This window comes from Pogona vitticeps, chromosome 2 (assembly GCF_051106095.1).
Source record: "Pogona vitticeps strain Pit_001003342236 chromosome 2, PviZW2.1, whole genome shotgun sequence".
NCBI lineage: Eukaryota > Metazoa > Chordata > Lepidosauria > Squamata > Agamidae > Pogona > Pogona vitticeps.
In genome coordinates this window covers 124,884,959-124,898,776 of record NC_135784.1, presented here as the reverse complement: position 1 = coordinate 124,898,776, position 13,818 = coordinate 124,884,959, and the positions used below count along the sequence as shown (strand labels likewise).

The 13,818-nt window shown below is 44.8% G+C and overlaps 1 long non-coding RNA gene across 1 annotated transcript; it reads right to left on the bottom strand.

The window, feature by feature from the left end:
• Positions 1-2,936: 2,936 nt before the first annotated feature.
• Positions 2,937-4,020, bottom strand: LOC110080418 (uncharacterized). Its single transcript, XR_013541970.1, has 3 exons — positions 3,884-4,020; positions 3,704-3,756; positions 2,937-3,049 (listed from the first exon to the last, which is right to left on the bottom strand). It is a non-coding gene; the product is annotated as an uncharacterized LOC110080418 (long non-coding RNA).
• Positions 4,021-13,818: the final 9,798 nt, after the last annotated feature.

The following is a 13,818-nucleotide window of genomic DNA, read 5'->3' as shown; positions in this document are numbered from 1 at the left end:
AATAAATGTCTTGTTTTGCAATTGTGCTCTAGGACAGCAAAGCAATTTTCAGTGCCAGTAAAAGCTGAATTCTATACTCTACTCATTTTTAGTACAGATCTGCATAATTTTACTGTGCTGTGATGAAAAAATCTACTTCTAGATGAATTCGAAGCATTTTTCCTTCAGTTATACATTCAGAATGGGTGCAGCTATTTTTATAGACCGCCAAAGAATTGATGCTTTTGAATTGTGGTGCTGGAGGAGACTCTTGAAAGGAGATCAACCCTGAGTGCTCACTGGAAGGACAGATCCTGAAGCTGAGGATCCAATACTCGGCCATCTCATGAGAAGAGAAGACTCCCTGGAAAAGACCCTGATGTTGGGAAAGTGTGAAGGCAAGACGAGAAGAGGATGAGATGGCTCAACAGTGTCACCGAAGTGACCAACATGAATTTGACCAAACGCCAGGAAGCAGTGGAAGACAGGAGGGCTTGGCTTGCTCTGGTCCATGGGGTCACGAAGAGTTGGACACAACTCAAAGAGTAAACAACAATAATCTTTATAGTATACATACATCATCTGAGAAGAGACCTGTTAGCATGGCAATAAACAAATTCCTGAGGTCACAGTATTATGAGAGGCCACCACGTGCCCAATAATGGCAATAATCAAGAGAATGACTTTGGTAACTTGAGCTAGGTTATTTCTGGTTATTACATATAGTATTTTATTTATTACAGTTCTACCCTGCCCTTCTCCCTGTAGACAAACCATTTTAAACAAATGGCTTAAAAACACAAATATTACATTACAAATATAAAATGACAAATATAAATACCACATTACTAAAAAACAAATTATTGAGAAGCACAAAATATATCCCTGCTAAAACACACATTTGAAAAAAAGATAAACAATATTCCCTTTAAAATCCCTTCCTCAGCAACTGTTTACATATTAAAAGCTTACCTGCAGAAAGGGAAGGGCCAGCCTGGTCTCCTGTAGAAAAGAGTTGGTTGCTAAGCTTTTACCAGCAACACTGTGCGAAGCAGATTACATTACATCTACCTACCCTTGCACATATGGCGAAGCTGTATTTACAACAAAACTTTTTGGACCAATTAATGTCCTGATTAAGAGATTGGCACGATTTTTTTAAAAAAATCAACTTTGTTTTAAAAATTGCTAATTGTTGATTCATATGAATTGATGAATCATTGCCATGATCAAAATTAAAATATTACCAAAAATAACTTTTTTATTCAGGATGCTCCCAATACAATTAGAAGATTTTAAGTATTGGCAGGGATTAATTAATGGATTTTGTAATCAAAGTAAAAAATCTAGAACAAATAAAAGATATTGGTATAAGGCTCAAAAATGGAAGTTTAGATATTCCTAATATAAAAAATTATATAGTGAACCAGTTAAGATTTATTGGAGATATTATATACAATAAAGGAAGATTAATTTGGTGGGATATGGAATCCTCAGAAATAAATGGGAACATTGAAAAATACTTGTTTAATGTAGTAAAAAGAAATACAATAAATCAAGTGAACAACCCTTTTTAAAGAAACATGTTAAATATTTGGAGTAGAAATAAAAAGAAGTCATGTCCCTTTACTTCACCACTAAAATTAGTGGCTGAAATAGAAAATATCCCAGCAAACTTGAGGGGTTTAGCTGATACGTTTAAGGACAAAAAAGTTGCCAGATTGAAAGATTGGATGATTAAAATGAGATTGAAGGATCAGATTATAGTTAAACTTCAAACTAATAAATTATGGTATAATTTGTTACGATGTCCAAGTTACACACTCACAAAGAGTATAACCAGAAAAGTTCCCCTCAGACACCACCTAGAGACACCAAAATCACAGAGAAGCTTCCGCTGACTCTACGATCCCTTCCAGTTTGGTGAAGATTGTTTTTTTCCCAAGCTGGCTGCTAAAGGAAACTTTCCTGTGGGTTGGAGTGAGAAACCATTCACCACCAAACTTGGAGGGATTGTAGAGGAGTCAGTAGAAGCATCTCTGTGATGTTGGTGTCTCTAGGTCCCTGGTGGAAACTTTCCTGGGGGGCCCTCCTTGCAGGTGTGTAACTTGGACATCCGAAACCTCAAACTTGCAGGGCTTGTAGAAGAGAGCCAGAAGGACAGGAACGAGGAGCCTAGTTCTGGTCTCCCATTGGAGGGAGTTCCAAGGCTTTAGAACCAGGCATCAAAAAAGACCATCTCCCATGTCCATACTAATTGTGCCTGTGAGGGCAGTGGAACAATAGAAGATCATAAAGTGCTTCGGAGGCACGATCGGCGGTGGGGGGACTTCCGAGGTGCCTCCCATGGTGGCAGAGAAGCCCTGGAAGGCATCCGGAGGTCCCCTGCCACCGCTGGGAGCCGCATCGCGCCGGGCGATCCCGGCCATGCTCAGACTCCTGGACTTCCCCTGCCGCCACCGCTGCTGGAAGCTGAACCGTGCCCGCTCGGACAGCGGCGGCGGCGGGGGAAGTCCATGAGTCCGTCCAGGGCTTCTCCACTGCCATGGGAGGCACCTTGGATGTCCTCCCCCACCCCCGCCGATCGTGCTTCGGAAGCACGATCAGCAGTGGCGGAGGACCTCCGAGAGGCCTCAGATGGCAGTGGGAAAGGCCTCCGGAGGTCCCCCCCACCGACACAGACTTTCCCTGGGGAGTAGACTGGGCCTACTGGGGGAAGCCCTCCCCTGGTAGGCCCAGTCTACCAGGCTTCCCGGGTTTGATTTGTCACAGGCGTCACAAATTGAACCAATCTACTCAATCGGTACCATTAAAGCGCGGTACCGTAGCGTCGAAACACCACTCGCCAGAGGCTCTTCTAGATACACCAGCCTCTTCATATCAACAGGGATTCTTATCATCACCTATACAATTTCCCAATACTGAATCTTCAGATTCAATGGTATTGCAAGAATCACCTCCCAGTCTCCGAACACCTGATTCGGATGTGGCCGATACCAACCTTCCATCACCATCGGAGGATTTCTCTTCATCCTCTCAATTAGTTCTGTGCCTTGCGAAGGCCATGGATCTGGATATGCAACAACTCCAATCAGAATCAGACAGTCTATGAGGATATCAATGAGGATCAAATTCCTCCACTCCAGATGGGGTTCATTCCATCCTTTCTTAAATTGATTAAACAATTGTGGTCCAAACCATCCCCGGTACCACAAATCTCTCAAAGAGTCGAGAACCTATATAAGCAGCATGGTCAAATACTGAATTTCTCTCCAAACATCCACCTCCCAATTCTGTAATTGTGGATGCAACACAAAATAGGTCACATACTCATTCTAACACATAGGTCACATACTCGTTCTAACACTACTCCCAACAATAAAGAAGAGAGGAAACTTGACATTATTGGATGCAGAATTTACTCTCTGGCATCGTTCACCCTCTGTGCTGCCAATTATCTAGCAGTGATGGGGGGGGGCTATCATAGATGCCTTTGGAACAAGGCCCTTCCAACCTTGCAATCAGCCCCTGGAGAATACAAGCCTCGCGGCCTCGCCTTTCATCAAGATGCTATGGCATTAGCACACCAAGAACACATAACAGAACGTCACATAATTGAGGCAGCTTCTAGATATATGGCCACTGCCTGTAGCTCTACGGAGACATGCTTGGCTCTGCTCAGCACGCATCTCCGATGACTCTCGTATGTGCATTGAGGACTTACCTTTTGATGGCATCAGCTTATTTGACAAGACGACAAACGAAATACTAGATAACCTACAAAAGAGAAAGACAGCGCGTTTGTACAACACTCAGCTGTGCTACAGGCCCCAAAGATATCAATGGTACCGCCCTTATTCTTTCCACCAATTCAAATCCTTTCCAGAAAAGCAAAGATACCTACCTCAATCATCTTCCTCATAGCAAAATTGACAGTACACACGGCAACAGCGTCCTCAACAGTCCTTCCGACGACTTGATAAGAAAATCAAGCAGAATCTTTGACTCTCCTATCATCCAGATCCGCTCTCTTCATATCCCACTATCCACCACCAACCGCCTAGCAGCCCATTTTCCATCTTGGGCTTCCATCACCACCGATTTTTGGGTCCCGTCTATAATATCCATCCATTACGCAATAGTGTTTCTGTCACTCCCACCTCCCAAGATAGTCCTAACTACATCATCAAACGCCCTGGAACAAGAGATTCAATCACTCCTCTTGAAGGATGCTATTTCAGTAGTCATCCCACAGGACGATAACCCAGGTTTCTTCTCCCCTTATTTCCTTGTCCCCAAAAGAGACAGAGGTCTCCAGCCCATCCTCGACCTTTTGGGACCTGAACTATTTTATCCTCCAGAGATGTTTTTGCATGGTGACGTTAAAACATATTCTTCCTCTTCTTCAAGGAGGAGGCTGATTTGCTGTCATCACTTGAGCGATGCTTATTTCCACAGCTCAATCAGACAGGATCATCGCAAATTCCTACAATTCTCTCTCAGCCACACCACTTACAAAGTCAGAGCCCTACCATTTGGCGCCTACACTGCACCGTGGGTATTTACAAAGTGCATAGTCCCTGTGGCCGCCCATCTCCGCACTCTAGGAATCTCAGTGTTCCCATACATTGACGATTGGCTGTTAGTATCCCTGCCACACTCAAGCTCAGTGCAACATTGCTCTCACTCTTTTCTTAGTGGATCTGGGCCTCAAGGTCAATATGGACAAATCTGTCCTAACTCCCTCACAGAATCACCTATATAGGTGCCATCAGATTCTCAGGTCACACGGGTGTTCCTTCCTCAAGAGCACTGATATACACTCTCTTGTCCAATATTTTCAGCCTTATGCATTCGTAACTGCTCTTCAGGCTCAACGCCTTCTAGGCCTCATCACCTCCACCATGTCAGCCATACAGCATGCCTGATTAAAGATGCGCTCCTTACAGGCATGGTATCTTTCTCTTTTCGACCCCCTCTCTGACCCACCTACCAAGATCCTATAGATCACTCCCGAACTCGCAGCTCAATTGATATGGTGGATTACTCTGACCAACTTCTTTCTCTGCAGACCCTTTGCATCCCTCCAACTGACAACTCAAATTACCACCGATGCCAGTCCTATTGGCTGGGGTGCACATTGCAGAAGCCTACACATTCATGCCACTTGATCTCCTTACGAGAAGACTTCAGATCAACAAACTGGAATTACTGGTGATCTACAAAGCGTTCCACACCTTTGAGCCTCTCATTACCGGCAACGCCATACAGGTGACTACAGACAATACCACAGTGCTTTACTATATTAACAAGCAGGGCGGAACACACTCACTACAGCTCCTGTACCTTGCCGTTCAGTGGTGTCTAGCCCACCATGTTTTTCCCATAGCGATCCATATTCCCTCCCAACACAACCAACTTGCGGATACTCTCAGCAGATGGAAATCAGAAACAACTTTAGGCAGGAAGGAAATATCAGAGTAGAGTGTGACTTTGGGTGAAATTGCAAGAATGGGGGGTCCACTCACAGATGACTGTCACCTTTCATTATCTATGCTTACGGTTTACCTATCAGCAATTGTAGCACACCAACCCGCGGACTCTAGTGCTGCCTCATTATTCAAACATCTGACCTTAAAACAATTACTACGAGGTGTGGCTAACTTGCGACTGACCAGGCATGTTCCACTGCCACAATGGTCTTTGCATACCATTCTCCAACACCTTACACTACCACCCTTTCAACCTCTCGCAACCTCATCTGAATGGCTTCTCTCATTTAAAGTTTTATTCTTGGTAGCTATGACATTGGCACATAGAGCAACCGAACTTGCAGCTCTGCTAGTGGATCCCCCATTCTTGCAATTTCACCCAAAGTCACGCTCTACCCTCATATTTCCTTCCTGCCTAAAGTTGTTTGATTTCCATGTCCGTCGGCCTATCATCTTACCTACCTTCTTCCCGCAGCCATCAACAGATCTTGAGTGATCCATCTCTTGGATGTCATTGTTACATACAGCACTGATGTTACCTGTCTGTCATGGGTTTGGAGGGAAAGTTCCATCCTATGGGGAGTGGAAGGCGGGACATCAGGAGGAGGGGCTGTACTGTATATATATGTGGAGCGTGTGAGGGAGAAGCTGGAGGAAGAGCTGAGAGAAGAAGCTTGAGTGGGAGTCTGTGTGTCAGACAGGGTACTACTGTGTGTCAGTCAGTACCAACCTGATAGGTTCAGGTGTCTGTAGGGTTAGCCAGAACTGATAGGTTCAGGGTCTGTGCTTCAAGTTAAGTGTTCTGTGTGAACCAAACTGTGTGCATGTATGAATGAGACTAAGCCACGTTACTATATCTTATTCACTTGATCCTTTTATTTTTCCCTGTGTGTTATTTAAATAAACCTTATTCTTTTATTTGTTGAAAATCCATCCCTGGTCTGTGTCACTTCTTATAGGGAATGGTTGGTGGCAGCTTAGTTAACGTGTGGCATATCCCAGTAGGTCTGGGTTTGTCACAGTCATGAGAGACCTAGCATTCTATGTGAAAAGAACAGCGCCTTTCCGCAAGACTAAGAGACTCTTTCCACGCATCTGCCACATAGGGGAACTCAGATTTCCCCCCAAAAATATCTCATGTTGGATTGTCCACACCATACGTCTTGCTTATGAACTTGCAAAGAAACCGCTGCCTCCTGACATTAAGGCACACTCCACCAGAACAGTGGCTACTTCTACTGCCTTTCTCAAAGGCGTACCTGTTTCTGACATATGCAAGGCTGCTACTGGGTCAACTCCGTCAACTTTTGCATCCCATCATCGATTGGATGTGTGGGCCAAGTCGGATGCTGCCTTCAGACGAGTGGCATTGGTTTCTGTTCTTCCATGACGTCCCTCCTCCTGTCAAGTAAGTTTGCTAGTCACCCATTAGTGTGCATTCACAGAGACCATGAAGAAGATAGGTTACTTACCTGTAAGTCTGGTTCTTTGAGTGGTCATCTGTGAATTCACACTTCCCGACTGTTCTTCGTGGCCTCTGTGAAATCACACTAATGGGTTAATCTGCGCTTGCGCAGAGGTCTCGGAATATTCTAGAGCTTAAAGTAACACTTTTGGCTCCGCCCCCCAGGACCTCATGGTCTGCCCATCCTAACATTATTGAGGATTTCTCTTCGTTTTGGCTCCTTTTCATCTTCAACGCTTAAGGAAAGTAAAATACTTTGTTATTGGAGGGGAGGTGTTCCTTTCGGACTCTTTGCTCTTTCTTCCCCTTCCCTCCATTCCCCCCCGGACTGTTCCTGCCTTTTTTTGTATGGCCTCCAAGGCCCCTAGATCCCCCAAGGTCACTTTTAAGAGCTGTGTGGCCTGTGGGAAGAAGATCCCCTCCACAGATGGTCACCGTTTGTGTTTGTTTTGCCTTGGAGAGACGCACGTTCCTCAATCCTGTCGACACTGCGAAAGTTTTACCAAGCAGGGGTTGAGACTTAGAGAACAGCGTCTACGTGCAGCCCTTTGGGAGAAATCTCTGCGCCCTCCCGATATGGCGGCAGCTACTTCAGCGATGGACCCTGATCCTTTACCAGACTTAAAGTCTAAGGAAAAGGGTAAAGCTCCTAAGAGCAAAGCCAAGGCCAAACCGCCGTCCAAATCGTCAAAGGCTAAGGCTATGGCCTCGCCACCTCTTCCACCTCCGCCCTCTCCTCCTCGGGCTACTCCTATCTTAATACCACCGACGTCTCCGTCGTTGCCAGTGTTGACCCCACAGTCTCCTATTAAGGTCCCTTCTCAGGGCTCCTCGCCGCCATCTTCGCCGGCTCCACTTCCACCTACACCGGTGTTGCCCTCACAACCTTCTTCTCCTAGAAAGAAAAAAACAAAGACCAAACATTTGGTGCTATCTGCTGGAGATTCCCGGTCTCCGAGACACTCGGGACCAAAGGTCTCCCCCCATGGGGCTCGACATTCTCGCCCCAAAAAGAATAAGAGGCATGCGCTAATGGAGGACGCGCTGCCTCTTAAGCTCTCCAAGAGCTACCTTAAGAAGTGGAGAAAGCAGATGCAAAAGCTCTACGACCCGTGTCTTCTGTATAGCCTTGCGACTAAGGACTCGTCTTCGGACTCCTCTTCGTCTTTGTCGGATTCCTCTGACGAATTTCTGTCTCCTCCGGTATTGCCCTCTCCCAATACCGGGAAAAAGAGACACCGCACATTACCGACCGATCTTCCGGTACCGAAAAAAGCGAAACACGGCTATCCGCCTGTTTTCCCAACGCTACCACACGCGCCGATACCGACGAACAACGAACTGCCGTACCCGATTCCCCAGGACGGTACCGACCCTACCGGTACCGCGCCTCCCAAACGGAAGTGTTCAAACCCCGTGGAACCTTTGGTACCGCAGCCGAAGAAGAGGCACCGTCACCCTTCCTCTGATTCTGATTCATTCCAATTGGATCAGATTGGTACCGACCGGGACTCCGATACCGATGATGACCCTGATACTGGCAACGCAAATCCATCCTCAAGATATCGGTGGTCCACAGGGTCACGGTACCGACCCTCTTCCGGGACGCGGACATAAGAAGCACACGCCTAACCCCCCTGTGCCCAGACGTCCGGTACCGCAGATACCTTGACCTGACTATCCCGAGGACTCAGATGACTCCGATATGGACAACAGTTTCTCTGATGCCTCAGCACCCAATGATAATACTCCTGACTCTGGAATTATTGACAAACATCCCGTTTCACCGGCTGCGGATTTTCCTTCCTATTCCCAAATGATCCATCGGATCGCCACCACACTCGAACTCCCTGTAGACAGATAACTTTGGACAAGGTTTACGGGGACATTGATGAGGACCAGAACTTACCGATGTGGTTGTCCTTTATCCCTTCCCTACTGAGAACTTTAAAGCAGCATTGGGACAAACCATGTTCCACCCCCCAAATGTCTCGGAGGGTTGAGAACTTATACCTCATTCAAGGATCTGAGCTAGACTTCCTCATCAAACACCCCCCTCCAAATTCCTTGATAGTGGATGTGGCCCAGTCTAAGTTGAGGCCTTCCTCGGCTGCTACTCCTAACAATAAGGATGGGAGGAAGATGGACATCTTTGGACGTCGATCCTACGCCTTTGCCTCTCTGGTAGTCAGGGCTGCTAATTATGTGGCAGCCATGGCGGCATATCACCAACATTTGTGGAACAGGGCACTGCCATCTTTACAAGCTGCGCCTGGTGAACTTCAACCTAGGGGTCTTTCCTTACATCAGGAAGCCATGCAGCTTATACGTCAGGAACGGATTTCACTGAGGCATATTCTGGATGCTGCGTCACGTAACTTGATGACCAGTATTGCGATGAGGCGCCAAGCCTGGCTTAAGTCTGCGGCAATTTCGGATGACTCTAAGGCTCGTATTTTAGACCTTCCCTTTGATGGATCGGGTCTATTCGACTCTAAGACTGATGAGATCCTCAAAGGTATCCACGAAGCAAAGAAAACAGCGAGATCTTACGTCCCACAACCATACTATAAGCCGCGTTACCCCTGGAAATGCCAAGTTTCTATAACCTCTTCCCAGTCTGGGAAATTCTATCCAGCCAAGCAGAAGTATTACACTGCTCAGACTAGCTACACCACTAGACATGACCAACGACAGAGGACACGCTTTGCCTATAAAAAGCCCGATCGCAAATCCAAGCAGGGACTTTGACTCCTTCTGCACCACTTTCGTCTCTTCTTGCGCCACCCGCTTATCGCCCTTCCTAGCAAACTGGTTGCTCATTACTTCAGACAAATGGGTACTTTCCATCATAGCCAATGGCTATGCAATAGAGTTTTTAGAGAAGCCTCCTTCTCATCTCATCTTTACCCCGCCCTCGCCTCCTTTAAGGGGAGAAATCAACACCCTCCTCAAGAAAGCAGCCATAACCAGGATCTTCCCAAATCCTTCAGATCCCAGTTTCTTCTCAAGGTATTTCTTAGTTCCAAAAAAGGACAACTACTTTCGCCCTATTCTGGACCTCAGGCGCCTCAACAAGTTCATAGCCTATCGTCGGGTTCAGGATGGTGACTTTGGAAAGAATTCTTCCGCTCCTTCAACAAGGCGACTGGTTCGTAGTCATAGACCTCAGCGACGCCTATTTTCATATAAGCATCAGGCAGGACCATTGTCGGTTCTTGCGTTTTTCGCTGGGGCCAAAATGCTACGAATTCTCCGCTCTGCCTTTTGGACTTTCCACTGCGATCAGTAGACAGTGAAGCTATTGTAAAAAAGACTGTCTGTTCTCCTTGTAATCAGCTTCAGTCAGGACTATAGCTTCAGCATCCTGGATCTACTGAAGTTTCTAAACACTTCTCAAGGGCATCCCCCTGTAGAGCACATTACAATAACCTGAACAGGATGCAACTAAGGAATGTGTCACAGTGGCCAGATCAGACTTCTCAAGAAAGAGGTATACCTAGTATACAAGTTTTGGGTATGCAAATGCATCCCTGGGGACTGGGCATCCAATGTTGGAGATGAATAGAGGAGGACACCCAAACTATGAAGCGGAGTTTTCATGGAGAATATTTTATTTATTTATTTATGTATTTTTTGATTTATACCCCACCCCTCTAGACAGAGACTACCATATTCAACATAGATTGGATCCTTATTCCCAGATTTGCCTTTCAACTGACAAGGAACATGCCTGTCTTGTTGAAATTAAGGCTGTGACTACATTGCTTCCCCCAAATACAAACCAAAAACAGTGTTCATTTGATTTTTAAAAACCAATTTAAAGTACAAGGGCTTTTCTGCTGCCTTTGTAATCCACACTGATAAGATCAATTATACCACTGAAGAGCACACAGTGCATTTTGCCATTGGGACAGTTTTAATGCAGTTGCAGCTCATCCAATTAATACCACCTTCTCCCCTTTTTCGCCTCTTCCCTTTATACAAAAAAACAACCTTTCAGAGCAGTCTGAACTTCATTTTATTTTATTTTCAGAACTGACATATTGTAGTGCTAACTTGTAAGGCTTATCAGTATAGATAGATAGATAGGGGCTGTGCCATTAAGAGTAGAAAGGTAAACACTGAACATTGTTATAGGACTAATTGTCCAAATGAAAGATCAGGTAATGAAGTGACTGAAGGAAGAAAGCAAACAAAGCTGCACTGGTGCCTTTAGCACTAAACCTTATGGGCATTAAAAAACAACAACAGGAAAGACAAAAGGCATGCTAAGGAGGATTATACTGTTGTAATAATACACTGCACCCGCTGGTAAAGACCCTATTTAAGACATTAACATTGCCCTAGGACACACTTGCAACTGCCCTTTTTTGGACCACCATAGAAAATCACATGCACCAGGAAAAGGGGGGAAACAATATAAAGGGAATCCTACAAAATAACCACCTGCTGGCTGTTCAGAAATAAACAATTGAAAACAGCAAAAGTGAGAGCTGCAGAATTACCTGTATATTGTGGTCACTAAAAATGAATAGATTTACACCTTGCAGTCTCCAGCACAAACTATCATAGGCATCCTTCAGTCTCGAGAGACTATGGTAACATGCTCTGAATCGAGGAGTGTCCTCTCCAGAGCATGAAGCCCGGGTAAGGTAATATGGAGGATAGGCTGTTACCCAAGCAGCAAATCCCCCCTCTCCACATTGCTGAAATAGTCCAATGGAAAGGCAAGAGCCAATACAACTGGTTCCAGCAATGTCGCATGAGTTGGCAGAATGACACATGCTGCCTTCGGCACTCCAGCTCCGGATTTTGCCTCGAGGTTAACTCCTGAAGCCTTTTCCTTGAGTGGATATAGCCACAAGGCAGTGGAGATTCGAAATTGGAGTTTTCCTTCTCCTAGATGGGCTGCCTTCCATGGCTGACGAGCCCCACCTACCCGGAGCACAAACTATGGGGTCTAATCTAATACAGTGATACACCCTAAGGTTCAACTTGTTTGCCCTCATTCAGTCCATTTCTGGCTCGACACTGGATTACAACCGAAATTACTCCCATGGAATTAGATAGGACAGAGAAATGGTGTTGAGTGTCATCTGCATACTGGGCAAACATTCTCAGTGGTTTTATGTATATGTTAAAAGCATGGGAGACAGAACTGAACCCTGTGGGTCCACATAAGCCAATGGCCAGGATGTCAAACAGGCATTCTTGAACTTCCCCCTCCAACAAGGACTGGAGCCACTGCAAAAGTTCCTTCAACTTCCATGCCAGACACAATACCCAGAAAAATATCATTGTCAATGGTGTTAAAAGTCACTGAGAGGTCCAACACAACCAAGAAAGGGATGCCTCTCCCATCTAGTTCCTGGTGTAGATCATCCACCAAAGCAGAGTGTCTTGTTGCTGTTGGTTTTATTATCAGCTTATGTTTATTTGAAATAGTCTGAACACTTCTTTAATAAAGTACCTACTACTACGTACTACATTAGTGAGACCCCATCAGAAAAACATCTGTGAATATTAATGAACTTAGGCTCCTTCTTTAAGGTCTCTGTGAATGTACACTATAGACTGTTCTGTGCTTGTACAGAGGTTTCCAGAATATTCTAGAGCTTTAGCATGTGTTCACCAACAATGCCTCCCTAGTACACGTGGTCCACTCGTCCTGGCAATTGCCTCAGTTCCTTTTTGACACCACTGATGATATCACACCTGCAAAAACCTCATAAAACAAGCACTTAAACTTAGGCAACAGTGTCTCCAATTCTTCCTTTGGGAATGCTCCCTACACCTTCAATGATCTGCTATGGATGCTACACTGACCCCACGGCCCAACCCATCAACTGAGATGCCATCTATCTTACCTGCATTGAGACCAGCACTAGCCAAATCTAAATCCAAGTCAACCTCCCAGTAGGGATTGACACTGAAGTTGGGATCAACTTTGAAAAGTATAACACAGTTTTTACCCTTTAACTCCTTTTATCATATTATGATCTATACAATAATTTTTTTTAATTTTAAAATTTTATTTCAACTACAAACACATATCTAAAATACAATACAGACACCCCAAAGCCTCCCCCCCCTTTGAGGATAGGGGTTCAGACCTCATTATATTCCAGCTTTCCCAAACTCCAGAAGGCATTGAAAAAAAGAAAAACTAAAAAAACAAAGCCCATCAATCATTTTGCCCTATCTTCAAGTCTGACCCTGGGCCCAAGCATGTATTAAGTTCCAACTTAGTTTTGAGATCAACCATCTCTTGGTTGATCTCATAGCGCTTCTGATAGTGTATCCAGTTCTATAATGTCCAACAGCTTCTTCAGGAGCTCCTCCATTGTAGGTACGTCTTCACTTTTCCATTTTTGGGCCCAGAGTGACCTAACTGCTATCAATATATACATCAAAGAATATTTAATTTTCTTCTCAGTAATTTCTGGCATAATGTTTAATAATGCTATTTCAGGTTTAAAATTTAATTTCTTTTGAATAATTTCTTTTGTCATTTCCCACAACTGTAACCAATAAACCCTGGCTTTTTCACATGACCACCACATATGATAGTAAGTTCCCACTTTTTTTTTTACATTTCCAACAGATATTACTGCTACCTTCTGACATTTTTGCCAGTTTTATAGGAGTATAATGCCATCTATAAAACGTTTGGAGGTTATTTTCTCTTAAAAGGAAAGCCAGAAGTTTCTTAATAGAAATTAAACAAAAACTGAAGCTGACTGAAGAGGAATTACAGTGGATGACCGAAGACTCAGAAGAAGAACAAGGAGAAGAAGAAGAACAGGCAGGGAAAGAAGAGAAGTCAAAGACGTCCCCGGTAGCAAGGAGAACCAGAAGCAAGGAACAGACAGATAAAAC